Source organism: Mustela erminea, chromosome 2 (genome assembly GCF_009829155.1).
Source record: "Mustela erminea isolate mMusErm1 chromosome 2, mMusErm1.Pri, whole genome shotgun sequence".
NCBI lineage: Eukaryota > Metazoa > Chordata > Mammalia > Carnivora > Mustelidae > Mustela > Mustela erminea.
Window position 1 is genome coordinate 118,577,838 of NC_045615.1, and position 14,319 is coordinate 118,592,156.

At 39.8% G+C, this 14,319-nt stretch overlaps 1 protein-coding gene across 4 annotated transcripts in view; it reads left to right on the plus strand.

The window, feature by feature from the left end:
• TBC1D19 (TBC1 domain family member 19) overlaps positions 1–14,319 on the plus strand; it is a 173,277-nt gene that overhangs the window by 29,994 nt on the left and 128,964 nt on the right. The window lies entirely within an intron of this gene.

Here is a 14,319-nt window from a genome sequence, read left to right on the forward strand (position 1 = left end):
GCTATAATTTATTCAAACAAACCTTCTGCCCCTTTACCCTTCTCTTCTTCTTCTGAGACTCCTATGATATGGATATTATTGTGCTTTGTGGAATCACTAAGTTCCCTAAGTATGTATTCAGGATCTAATAGGTTTTTTCCCCCCTCTTCTTTTCACCTTCATTATTTTCCATAATTTTATCTTCTGTATCACCTGTTTATTCCTCTGTTTCTTCTGTCCTTGTTATGATTACGTCCAATCAGTTTTGCATCTAGTTATAGTATTTTTTAGTTCAGCTTGACTAGCTTTTAGGTCTTTTATCTCCTCAGCAAGGGTTTCTCTGATGTCTTTTATGCTTCTTTCAAGCCTGGTTGGAATTGCTAGTATTCTTATGAGTGTTGTTCTAAATTCTTATTCAGGTATATTGCTTATATTTGTTTTGAGCAAATCTTTGGCTGTGATTTCTTCTTGATCTTTCTTTTGGGGAGAATTTCTCCATTTTGTCATTATGTCCAGATTATGTCTTTTGCATATTATGAAAGCTTGTTATGTTTCCTGCTCCTGAGAATACGGTATTAAGAAGGGGGTCATACACTGTCCAGGGCCTGGCACTTCAGGAAGTTTTTCTGTGTGCACTCTGCTGTTGTGTTTTGATTTCTCTTTCCCACAGGTCAGTCCTCTGCAGAGTCCTTGCTTGCTGTGAGGGGTCTTTGGACTTTTAACTAGGTGTGCTTTGATTTGTTTGTTAAGATAAGCCTGAAAACAAACAAACAAACCCTGATGTAAGAAAAGAGAAAAGGAAAAGGAGGAACAACAACAACCAAAAAAAAACAAAACAAAAAAAAAAACAAAAAAAAACAAGCAGACAAAATACTATAAGCCTGATTCCAAAGAAAAAGAAAGAAGAAAAAAAGATTAGGAAAAAAAAAGAAAAAAGAAAAAAACAGCTTGATCCAAAAAATGAGAAAAGGAAACAAAGCAACATACAAACAAATGAACAAAACCTGTAAGCTTGATTCCAAAGAAAAAGGGGCAGGGGAGGAAAAAAAAAAGAAAGTCTGGTCCTATTTCCACCAGAACTGAAACTGATGCTTTAGAACACTCTATGTTCATTTGATTTGGTACTTGCAAAGAGCCTGTGTTGGTCCTCTGGGGGAGAGACTCACTGCATTGGCTCGCAGTCAGACCTGCCCTGGTAAAGATGCCCCTGCCAGGCACAGGGGGCTGAGGTTTGCTGTAAGCGACTCCAGCTTCCACCAGGGGCACTGTGTTTCTCTCTGAAGTCTGATAGTGCTGGTGGGCAGGGTGGGGTGTGGTGGGGAAAATGGCATCACCCTGTTCTTTCTTCCCCAGAGAGGGCAATTCAGGGGTGAGATTGTTCAGAAGGCCCTCATATAAAGGAAAACAATCTGCCCTCCCCGCCCCTGAGGTCCCAGGCTTCTGTCAGATTCCTGCCCTCAATCTGTCTGTACCCAAGCCATTGTTCTCCTATGTTTTATCTATGGAGTGTGGCTGGGATTCAGAACTCCAAGTCTTAAAGGAGGAGAGCCTCATGGCACTGTGCCTGACACTTCTCTGTCTCAGAAAAGCAGTTGCAGGGCCACACTGGTGCCTGGAGTCTATGGTGAAGCACCGCGAAAAACTGATCAAGTTATTTGCCTTCTAAGTGAGCCTCTGTCCCAGCTTGTTCAACAGCTACTCAGTGGCACCTGGTGGGCCTTTTGTCCTTGGAGAGGCAAGGGACCCTCTTCCAAATGTACTCCAGGAAGGACCATGTTCTCTCCCGGTGCAACCTAAGGAATCCCCACCCACAGCATCTTGCAGGAACCCTACCTGCTGTTCTCCTCCCTTCTCTCTCTGACTTATCTCTGTGTAAAGGGCTCTCTTCCCTCTATGGTACAGTGGCTTTTCTCTTCCCCAATTCGTATCTCTGAACCTTGCATCTCCCTCTAATTGTACAGATTATTTTCTTAATCTTATGATCAGTTTCCTAGTTGTTCAAAATGATTTGATGTTGGTCCAGCTGTGTTTGAGGGATGAAGAAAGCCCAGGGTTTCCTTGTTTCTCAGCCATCTCAAGTCTTGCCCTAGTTTAGAGTTTCTAAGTTAGAGTTTCTAAGCTAGAAAAACCACTTGGAGGAGAGTTTTATTAAATGGTTAGCTGACCTAGAAGAACTCTGTAGCTTCATTTAATCCTGAAATTCTGTAGTCTTCAGACACAGAAAGATGAAGTCTAGGATTTGCATGAAGGCATAGTGAGATGTGGAGAGGATGGGGCCTCTTTAAAGGGAGTTAAAAGATCCTTGCAACCACCTTTTTAGACATACTAGGCCCTGGTTGTACTTCATGGAATATTTAGTCTCAGGTTACCTCCCAGCTTCTTGGACTCAGCCACAACATCAGCCACTTTCCTTCTCATTTTCTTTACTTACCAAGTTTAGAAATTTAAGATTGCTAGTGGCTAATGCTTGGATTAAGATTATTCTGGTAGCAGTAGAAAGAAACTGAATTCATGTGTGTGTGTCAGGGGCAGGGACGGTCATGTGTTTTTAGAGTGCAGAATGGTGGAGGATGTTAGAAATGTCAACATAAATAAATGGGTGACGAATATATGCAGGGTAATGTACATGCTTGCTGGATCTCATATATATATACTATAAGATTTTATTTATTTGACAGAGAGAGAGAGTACAAATGGTGCGGGGGGGTGGTTGCGGGCAGAGGGAGAGGGAGAAGCAGGATCCACGCTGAGCAGAGAGCTTGGGGGATAGGGGCTTGATCCCAGGACTCTGGGATCATGACCTGAGCTGACAGCAGAAGCTTAACCAACTGAGCCACCCAGCCACCCCTGGATTTTATTTTTTATCATATTTTTACTAGCTCTTATAGTGAGTTATAGGTGTTTTGTTTAAAGAAAATGTTAAATTTTGTTGTAAATGTTTAAAAAACCTCTATCTCTAGTTACTCCCTCCCTGCTAGTCTTTTACATTCAGTCCATTGTCATCTGGATAGCTCATATTTTATAACACAACTTTAATTTTCACTGGAATTCCCAACTAAAAATAACTTTGAAAAATTTTTTATTTAAGACTCACAATAACCTAGTTTAGGTATTACTTTCCCTGTTAAAAAAGTAAGGAACACTGAGATACAGAGAGGTTAAATGACTTGATCTAGTTGAGAGATAATTCAAGGTCTTCTGATGCCAAATCCTATCCTCATTTAGTCCCAAATAGTTTTAAAATTGTGCTTTGTTATACCCAAGGACTCAGAAAATGTCCTATTTATTTAAAAATTCTTAATTTGAAAAGTATATTAAGAAACACCACTCTTTCAAATGCATTGTTACTATATTAAATACTTCATAATCCACTGTTGTGCTTCCAAATTAACTTGTCTCTAGATAAGTCCCAGGAAAAAAACCTGTTCCTTTCATCCTCTTCATATATTAGAGACACTTATAAATGTGTCATCATTGAGCAAGGATATAATTCTGCACTGGTCTTTCAAAATATTTGGATTTTGCAGATGTGCACTCATGGTTCATTGTGCAGGTGAGGATATTACTTCAGGTAGTAGGTAGAGTGAAGGTACATCTGCTCAACAGAGTCTCCCTTCATGGTATACTGCCACAATGTGGGACTAGTGAGCCAGTGACACGTCATATGATAGTAATATCATGATATGTGTAGTTCTGCAATCATAAGCATAAGAAGCTCTGCATCTGATTTTTGTATTTATGAAAACTAGTATCTGTGATTTGTTTTCTTTTTTAAAAGATTTATTTATTTATTTAGAGAGTGATTGGGAGGAGAGGCTGAGGGAAAGGGAGAGAAAGAATCTCAAATAGACTCCAAGCTGAATGTGGGGACTGACACAGGGCTCAGTCCCACAACCCTGAGATCATGACCTGAGCTGAAATCAAGAGTTGGATGCTTAACCGACTGAGCCAACGAGGTGCCCCTTTAGTGATTTGTGTTCAAAATAATTATTTCCAAGTCTCTTCTTTTGAGTTCCTGTAGCAGTTTAATTTGGGAATGTGCTGAGATTGCCAAGAAGGCTATTAAAAGTGCAACCATTTATCTCTGTGTATTAAGACTATTTATGTTGAGCAACCAAAACAAAATACAAAACAAACTGGATATTGAAGCTAAATCTACACATTTCTAACATAATTATACCTTAGCAATGAGAGAATACTCATTTTCATTGTCTATTAGTATCACTTTCAATGTGTTTCATATAGGAGGGTTTTTTTTTTATAGTGAGGTTTTTAATTGGGTTCAGATTTCATTTGAAAAAATTGTTATGCTGCTAAAACATGTTTGAAAACCGCCTTACCATGTTGTCTTCCTGTCACTGGCCTGCTTTTGATTTTCAAATTTGTCAATTTTTTTTTTTTTTTTCAGAGTGTGAGTGGGGGTGTGAGGCAGAGAGAGAGGGAGAGAGAGAATCTCAAGCAGGCTCCATGCTCAGTGCAGAGCCTGATATATGGGGCTCAATCCCATGACCCTGGGATCATGACCTGAGTTGAAATCAAGAGTTGGATGCCCAACCAACTGAACTGCCCAGGCACCCCAAATTTCTCAAGATTTTTATAATTATGTTGATTATGAATTTGGTTTGCCTTTGATTAAAAAATATATCCAAGAGTTCTAGCAATCTTAAAATACTGAAAATGTTGAGAAGGAGTAACCATTTTTTTCTCTTAAAATTCTTTTAATTTTGCTGCCTTAGAGTCATTTCCAAATAAACACTTGTAAAAGAAAGCCTATTTCCTTTTGCTTTGATATTTTTGAATAATGAGCAAGGTTTTGCAGCTTTTAAAATCCTAGGGATAACAGACTGGAAACCAGTCTCCTTAATTAAAAATAACTTTTATAAAGTTCCTTGTTTATTTGGGAGAAAACTGGATAAAAAGGATAGAATGTGATTTGATCAATATGATTTTGCCAAGCAACAGTTAATACTGAGTTAATACTTGAGATACAAAAATGAAATCATGGTCCTTTGAATTTAAGAGTCAAAAAGAAAAATAGGTAGGCTGAAAATTACAATATAATCTGATGAGTGCTGTAACAGAAGAATGAACTGTACTATCTTTGTGGGGAAGTGATAGGAACAAATTGATAAAGGAGGTGGTATTTTGAGAGATGTCTTAGAAACTAGTAGGTATTTGTCAGGGTGGTGAGAGAGCACTTGCATCTGAAGAGCAACATGAACAAAAGCCTGGAAACCTTAAAATATGTAACAGTTGGGGGATAATGTTGAATGTAGTTCACTACATAGTGTAGTTCACTATGACTAGAGGCAGGGTGTCTTGGGGAGAGAAAGTGTGAGAAAAGAGAAGATGTTGTTAGTTTGGTGGAAGAGCAGCTGATGATTTGGGGAGATAAACTGGTCTATATTGTGAAGGACCAAATGTGCCCTATTGAAAAATTTAGATTTCTTGTTTATGCTATGGAGATTTGCAGTTAAGAAAGCCTTATGTTTTAGGAAGAAAATGGCAGAGGATAGATTAATAAATGGAGAAATTTGTTCATTTATTCAATAAACATTTATTGATAACCTACTATGTGAAAGTAACTATTCTAAGAACTTGAGCTATTACAGTGAACAGAAAGACAAAGATATCTGTTTTAGTGGAGCTTATCACTTATAATTTAGGATGACAGACAATATACCAATAAATATAGTAAGTACATTAATCATAGGGCATATAAGGAGATAATAAATATTAGGAAAGAAGGTAGACTAAGGGAGTGTAAAAATGCCAGGTGGGGAGTAACTGCAATTTGAATGAAGTGGCAAGACATGGTTTGGAAGCTGTTACAGTGGTCCAAATGAGAAATGATGAGGACTTAGGCTTAAGTGTAGGACTTTAGAATGGAGAGAAGGAATAAATTGGGAGACATATTTTTCTTTTTCTTTTTTGACGTTTTTTATCCTAAAATAAAACACAGAAACTATATAATACAAACTTATAATGTAATCAGTTACAAGATGAATGAACTTGTAACAACCACTCTGGTAAAAAAAAAAAAAAAAAAATGAAACTTTGCCAGCCACACAGATCCCTCAGTTTGCTCCACCCCATCACAATCACAAACTCCTCTCTCCCGAGCAATCTCATCTTTGTGGTAATCACTTTCCTGAATTTGGTAGCTTTATTTACCAAATGTAGATCCCTCACATGAAGACACTCTAACTTGGTCTTGCCAATTTAAAAAGTTTAAACTTTTTTTTTACTTTTAAACTTTTTTTTTTGAAGATTTAGTTTATTTATTTATTTGAGATTGAGAGGGCTTGTGCGAGCCAGAGGAGGAGCCGAGGGGAAGGAGAAGGAAGGGAAAAGAATCTCAAGCTGACTGAACGTGAAGCCTGGCATGGGATGAGTGAATCCTATGACTCTGAGATCATGACCTGAGCCAAACCAAGAGTCAGTTGTTTAACCGACTGAGCCACCCAGGCATGCCTAAAGAAGTTTATTTTGATATCTTTTTAAATCTATAGGTTTTCTCTTTCCCTTTGTTTTCCATATACTTTATGAGCTGAAGAGCAGAGACATTTGACCTCTAAAAGATTTTATTTATTTATTTGAGAGAGAGACAGTGAGAGAGAGCATGAGTGAGGAGAAGGGCAGAGAGAGAAGCAGACTCCCCGTGGAGCTGGGAGCCCGATGCGAGACTCAGTGGGACTCTGGGATCATGATCTGAGCCGAAGGCAGTTGTCCAACCAACTGAGCCACCCAGGCGTCCCGACATTTGACCTTTAGAACAACTTGTTATTGTGGATTTTTCTGATTGTACCCTCTTGGTGCAGCTTAACATGGTCCTCTGTCCTTTGTATGACTTGTAAATTGACAGCTGGACTAGGGGCTTGATCAGACTGAGGTGTCATCCCTTTGGCCATTACTATTAGCAGTGGAGTGTTTGTTAAGTTTATTAAGAAACACATAATTTCGGGGAGGAGTCAAGATGGCAGAGAAGTAGCAGGCTGAGACTGCTTCAGCTAGCCGGAGATCAGCTAGATAGCTTATCTAAAGATTGCAAACACCTGAAAATCCATCGGCAGATCGAAGAGAAGAAGAACAGCAATTCTGGAAACAGAAAAACAACCACTTTCTGAAAGGTAGGACCGGCGGAGAAGTGAATCCAAAGCGACGGGAAGATAGACCCCGGGGGGAGGGGCCGGCTCCCGGCAAGCGGCGGAGCAACGGCGCACAAAATCAGGACTTTTAAAAGTCTGTTCCGCTGAGGGACATCGCTCCAGAGGCTAAACCGGGGCGAAGCCCATGCGGGTTCAGCGTGGCCTCAGGTCCTGCAGGGTCACAGAAGGATCGGGGGTGTCTGAGTGTCGCAGACCTTGCGGGTATTGGAACGGGAAAGCCGGCTACAGAGACAGAGCCGACAGTAAGCTCACAGCTCGGTGTTACCTTGAACCGGTCGCAGGCTCGGTGAGCTCAGAGCACGGCCGGAGGTCAGGCAGACGGGAGTAACTGGGCGCTGTTCTCTGAGGGCGCACTGAGGAGTGCGGCCCTGGGCTCTCGACTCCTCCGGGCCGGAGACCAGGAGGCCACCATTTGTATTCCCGTCCTCCAGAACTCTACAGAAAGCGCTCAGGGAACAAAAGCTCCTGAAAGCAAACCCGAGCGGATTACTCACCCCGGCCCGGGTAAGGGTGGTGTAATTCCGCCTGGGGCAAAGACACTTGAGAATCACTACAACAGGCCCCTCCCCCAGAAGATCAACAAGAAATCCAGCCGAGACCAAGTTCACCTACCAAGGAGTGCGGTTTCAATACCAAGGAGAGCAGCAGAATTCCAGAAAAGGAGAAAGCCAAGCACGGAACTCATGGCTTTTTCCCTGTGATTTTTTTTTAGTCTTGCAGTTAATTTAATTTTTTTTTCTTTTTCATTTTTTGTTTTTTTTTTCTCGCCTTCGGGTAAAATTTGTTTTTTTAACTGTTACCTTTTTCTTTTTTAACGATTTTTTACTAGTTTATCTAATATATATATTTTTTTCTTTTTTACATTTTTCTTAGGTGTTTTCTTTTTTTTTTAATTCTTTTCTTTTCTTTTCTTTTTTTTTCCTTCTTCCTTTTTGAACCTCTTTTTATCCCCTTTCTCCCCCCTCACGATTTTGGATCTCTTCTAATTTGGTTAAAGCATTTTTTCCTGGGGTTGTTGCCACCCTTTTAGTATTTTACTTGCCCCTTCATATACTCTTATCTGGACAAAATGACAAGACGGAAAAATTCAACACAAAAAAAAAGAACAAGAGGCAGTACCGAAGGCTAGGGACCTAATCAATACAGACATTGGTAATATGTCAGATCTAGAGTTCAGAATGACAATTCTCAAGGTTCTAGCCGGGCTCGAAAAAGGCATGGAAGATATTAGAGAAACCCTCTCGAGAGATATAAAAGCCCTTTCTGGAGAAATAAAAGAACTAAAATCTAACCAAGTTGAAATCAAAAAAGCTATTAATGAGGTGCAATCAAAAATGGAGGCTCTCACTGCTAGAATAAATGAGGCAGAAGAAAGAATTAGTGATATAGAAGACCAAATGACAGAGAATAAAGAAGCTGAGCAAAAGAGGGACAAACAGCTACTGGACCACGAGGGGAGAATTCGAGAGATAAGTGACACCATAAGACGAAACAACATTAGAATAATTGGGATTCCAGAAGAAGAAGAAAGAGAGAGGGGAGCAGAAGGTATACTGGAGAGAATTATTGGGGAGAATTTCCCCAATATGGCAAAGGGAACGAGCATCAAAATTCAGGAGGTTCAGAGAACGCCCCTCAAAATCAATAAGAATAGGCCCACACCCCGTCACCTAATAGTAAAATTTACAAGTCTCAGTGACAAAGAGAAAATCCTGAAAGCAGCCCGGGAAAAGAGGTCTGTAACATACAATGGTAAAAATATTAGATTGGCAGCTGACTTATCCACAGAGACCTGGCAGGCCAGAAAGAGCTGGCATGATATTTTCAGAGCACTAAACGAGAAAAACATGCAGCCAAGAATACTATATCCAGCTAGGCTATCATTGAAAATAGAAGGAGAGATTAAAAGCTTCCAGGACAAACAAAAACTGAAAGAATTTGCAAACACCAAACCAGCTCTACAGGAAATATTGAAAGGGGTCCTCTAAGCAAAGAGAGAGCCTACAAGTGGTAGATCAGAAAGGAACAGAGACCATATACAGTAACAGTCACCTTACAGGCAATACAATGGCACTAAATTCATATCTCTCAATAGTTACCCTGAATGTTAATGGGCTAAATGCCCCTGTCAAAAGACACAGGGTATCAGAATGGATAAAAAAACAAAACCCATCTATATGTTGCCTCCAAGAAACTCATTTTAAGCCCGAAGACACCTCCAGATTTAAAGTGAGGGGGTGGAAAAGAATTTACCATGCTAATGGACATCAGAAGAAAGCAGGAGTGGCAATCCTTATATCAGATCAATTAGATTTTAAGCCAAAGACTATAATAAGAGATGAGGAAGGACACTATATCATACTCAAAGGGTCTGTCCAACAAGAAGATTTAACAATTTTAAATATCTATGCCCCCAACGTGGGAGCAGCCAACTATATAAACCAATTAATAACAAAATCAAAGAAACACATCAACAATAATACAATAATAGTAGGGGACTTTAACACTCCCCTCACTGAAATGGACAGATCATCCAAGCAAAAGATCAGCAAGGAAATAAAGGCCTTAAACGACACACTGGACCAGATGGACATCACAGATATATTCAGAGTATTTCATCCCAAAGCAACAGAATACACATTCTTCTCTAGTGCACATGGAACATTCTCCAGAATAGATCACATCCTCGGTCCTAAATCAGGACTCAACCGGTATCAAAAGATTGGGATCATTCCCTGCATATTTTCAGACCACAATGCTCTAAAGCTAGAACTCAACCACAAAAGGAAGTTTGGAAAGAACCCAAATACATGGAGACTAAACAGCATCCTTCTAAAGAATGAATGGGTCAACCGGGAAATTAAAGAAGAATTGAAAAAAATCATGGAAACAAATGATAATGAAAATACAACGGTTCAAAATCTGTGGGACACAACAAAGGCAGTCCTGAGAGGAAAATATATAGCGGTACACGCCTTTCTCAAGAAACAAGAAAGGTCTCAGGTACACAACCTAACCCTACACCTAAAGGAGCTGGAGAAAGAACAAGAAAGAAACCCTAAGCCCAGCAGGAGAAGAGAAATCATAAAGATCAGAGCAGAAATCAATGAAATAGAAACCAAAAAAACAATAGAACAAATCAACGAAACTAGGAGCTGGTTCTTTGAAAGAATTAATAAAATTGATAAACCCCTGGCCCGACTTATCAAAAAGAAAAGAGAAAGGACCCAAATAAATAAATCATGAATGAAAGAGGAGAGATCACAACTAACACCAAAGAAATACAAACTATTATAAGAACATACTATGAGCAACTCTACGCCAACAAATTTGACAATCTGGAAGAAATGGATGCATTCCTAGAAACATATAAACTACCACAACTGAACCAGGAAGAAATAGAAAGCCTGAACAGACCCATAACCAGTAAGGAGATTGAAACAGTCATTAAAAATCTCCAAACAAACAAAGGCCCAGGGCCAGACGGCTTCCCGGGGGAATTCTACCAAACATTTCAAGAAGAACTAATTCCTATTCTCCTGAAACTGTTCCAAAAAATAGAAATGGAAGGAAAACTTCCAAACTCACTTTATGAGGCCAGCATCACCTTGATCCCAAAACCAGACAAGGATCCCATCAAAAAAGAGAGCTATAGACCAATATCCTTGATGAACACAGATGCGAAAATACTCAACAAAATATCAGCCAATAGGATTCAACAGTACATTAAAAGGATTATTCACCACGACCAAGTGGGATTTATTCCAGGGCTGCAAGGTTGGTTCAACATCCGCAAATCAGTCAATGTGATACAACACCACCAATAAAAGAAAGAACAAGAACCATATGATACTCTCAATAGATGCTGAAAAAGCATTTGACAAAGTACAGCATCCCTTCCTGATCAAAACTCTTCAAAGTGTAGGGATAGAGGGCACATGCCTCAATATCATCAAAGCCATCTATGAAAAACCCACCGCAAATATCATTCTCAATGGAGAAAAACTGAAAGCTTTTCCGCTAAGGTCAGGAACACGGCAGGGATGTCCATTATCACCACTGCTATTCAACATAGTACTAGAGGTCCTAGCCTCAGCAATCAGACAACAAAAGGAAATTAAAGGCATCCAAATCGGCAAAGAAGAAGTCAAATTATCACTCTTCGCAGATGATATGATACTATATGTGGAAAACCCAAAAGACTCCACTCCGAAACTGCTAGAACTTGTACAGGAATTCAGTAAAGTGTCAGGATATAAAATCAATGCACAGAAATCAGTTGCATTTCTCTACACCAACAGCAAGACAGAAGAAAGAGAAATTAAGGAGTCCATCCCATTTACAATTGCACCCAAAACCATAAGATACGTAGGAATAAACCTAACCAAAGAGGCACAGAATCTATACTCAGAAAACTATAAAGTACTCATGAAAGAAATTGAGGAAGACACAAAGAAATGGAAAAATGTTCCATGCTCCTGGATTGGAAGAATAAATATTGTGAAAATGTTTATCCTACCTAAAGCAATCTACACATTTAATGCAATTCCTATCAAAGTACCATCCATCTTTTTCAAAGAAATAGAACAAATAATGCTAAAATTTATATGGAACCAGAAAAGACCTCGAATAGCCAAAGGGATATTGAAAAAGAAAGCCAACGTTGGTGGCATCACAATTCCGGACTTCAAGCTCTATTACAAAGCTGTCATCATCAAGACAGCATGGTACTGGCACAAAAACAGACACATAGATCAATGGAACAGAATAGAGAGCCCAGAAATAGACCCTCAACTCTATGGTCAACTAATCTTCGACAAAGCAGGAAAGAATGCCCAATGGAAAAAAGACAGCCTCTTCAATAAATGGTGCTGGGAAAATTGGACAGCCACATGCAGAAAAATGAAATTGGACCATTTCCTTACACCACACACAAAAATAGACTCAAAAAGGATGAAGGACCTCAATGTGCGAAAGGAATCCATCAAAATCCTTGAGGAGAACACAGGCAGCAACCTCTTTGACCTCTGCTGCAGCAACATCTTCCTAGGAACAACGCCAAAGGCAAGGGAAGCAAGGGCAAAAATGAACTATTGGGATTTCATCAAGATCAAAAGCTTTTGCACAGCAAAGGAAAAGTTAACAAAATCAAAAGACAACTGACAGAATGGGAGAAGATATTTGCAAGCGACATAGCAGATAAAGGACTAGTGTCCAGAATCTGTAAAGAACTTAGCAAACTCAACACCCAAAGAACAAATAATCCAATCAAGTAATGGGCAGAGGACATGAACAGACATTTCTGCAAAGAAGACATCCAGATGGCCAACAGACCCATGAAAAAGTGCTCCATATCACTCGGCATCAGGGAAATACAAATCAAAACCACAATGAGATATCACCTCACACCAGTCAGAATGGCTAAAATCAACAAGTCAGGAAATGACAGATGCTGGCGAGGATGCGGAGAAAGGGGAACCCTCCTACACTGTTGGTGGGAATGCAAGCTGGTGCAGCCACTCTGGAAAACAGCATGGAGGTTCCTCAAAATGTTGAAAATAGAACTGCCCTATGACCCAGCAATTGCACTATTGGGTATTTACCCTAAGGATACAAACGTAGTGATCCAAAGGGGCACATGCACCCGAATGTTTATAGCAGCAATGTCCACAATAGCCAAACTATGGAAAGAACCTAGATGTCCATCAACAGATGAATGGATCAAGAAGATGTGGTATATATACACAATGGAATACTATGCAGCCATCAAAAGAAATGAAATCTTGCCATTTGCGACAACATGGATGGAACTAGAGCGTATCATGCTTAGCGAAATAAGTCAAGCAGAGAAAGACAACTATCATATGATCTCCCTGATATGAGGAAGTGGTGATGCAGCATGGGGGCTTAAGTGGGTAGGAGAAGAATCAATGAAACAAGATGGGATTGGAAGGGAGACAAACCATAAGTGACTCTTAATCTCACAAAACAAACTGAGGGTTGCTGGGGGAAGGGGGTTTGGGAGAAGGGGGTGGGATTATGGACATTGGGGAGGGTATGTGCTTTGGTGAGTGCTGTGAAGTGTGTAAACCTGGTGATTCACAGACCTGTACCCCTGGGGATAAAAATATATGTTTATAAAAAATAAAAAATTAATTAAAAAAAAAAAAGAAACACATAATGTCTGGTTGTCTTTTGCATTATTAACAGCTGTTTCTGCCCAATGCCTAGAATTAGTAATTTATTAGGGGCTGTAAAATGTTGATATTCATTACATCTGTTTTAGTTATTATCTGGAATACTTTTATCAAGAGACATTTCCCCTTATCTATTATTTAGTTATCCTGTGATGCAGTTTCTATAGGAAAGATAAGATACACGCCTTTTCCTTGATTTTTTGATTTTCAAGGTAATACATTGGTTCTCTGTCATCCTCAGTTTTTATTACTCTATCAGTATTTTCTCCTCAGTATGGCCTTCTCTGGAAAGGGGTGCTGGTTGGCCAGTGTCAGGAATTCATAGGTCCTAGGCTGCCACAGTCTTTTCAGACCTCATCTGCTTTATTCACTTAGGCAAAAACCCCTCTCAGTTTTAGCTCCTGTTCTAAAACTGGCCTTTGATATGTTCCAGTGAATACAGTGTTGGCTATTTTGGGGTCTTGCTGTTTTCACATCCATCACATATCCCACTGCTTCCTTCTGCTTTTTCCTGCACAAATGCTAATACCATACAGGTCTGTAGCTGTTGGTTTGTCCCCAAATGTTTGTATTTTAAGTTTTTTTTTTTTTTAAAGATTTTATTTAGTTGACAGAGAGAGATCACAAGTAGATGGAGAGGCAGGCAGAGAGAGAGAGAGAGAGAGAGGGAAGCAGGCTCCCTGCTGAGCAGAGAGCCCAATGTGGGACTCGATCCCAGGACCCTGAGACCATGACCTGAGCTGAAGGCAGTGGCTTTAACCCACTGAGCCACCCAGGCGCCCCATATTTTAAGTTTTATCATGAAGTTTTGTAAATATTTTCCATGGGATTTGGGTTTTCCTATTGAGTTGCTTGGTCTGTTATGTGGAAATCAGGGAGATTAAAAAACAAACAAACAAAAAAACCAAAACCAAAAACCCACCCATACCAAAAAATAACTCACGGCTTCCAATGCCATCTTCCCAGAAAGGGGT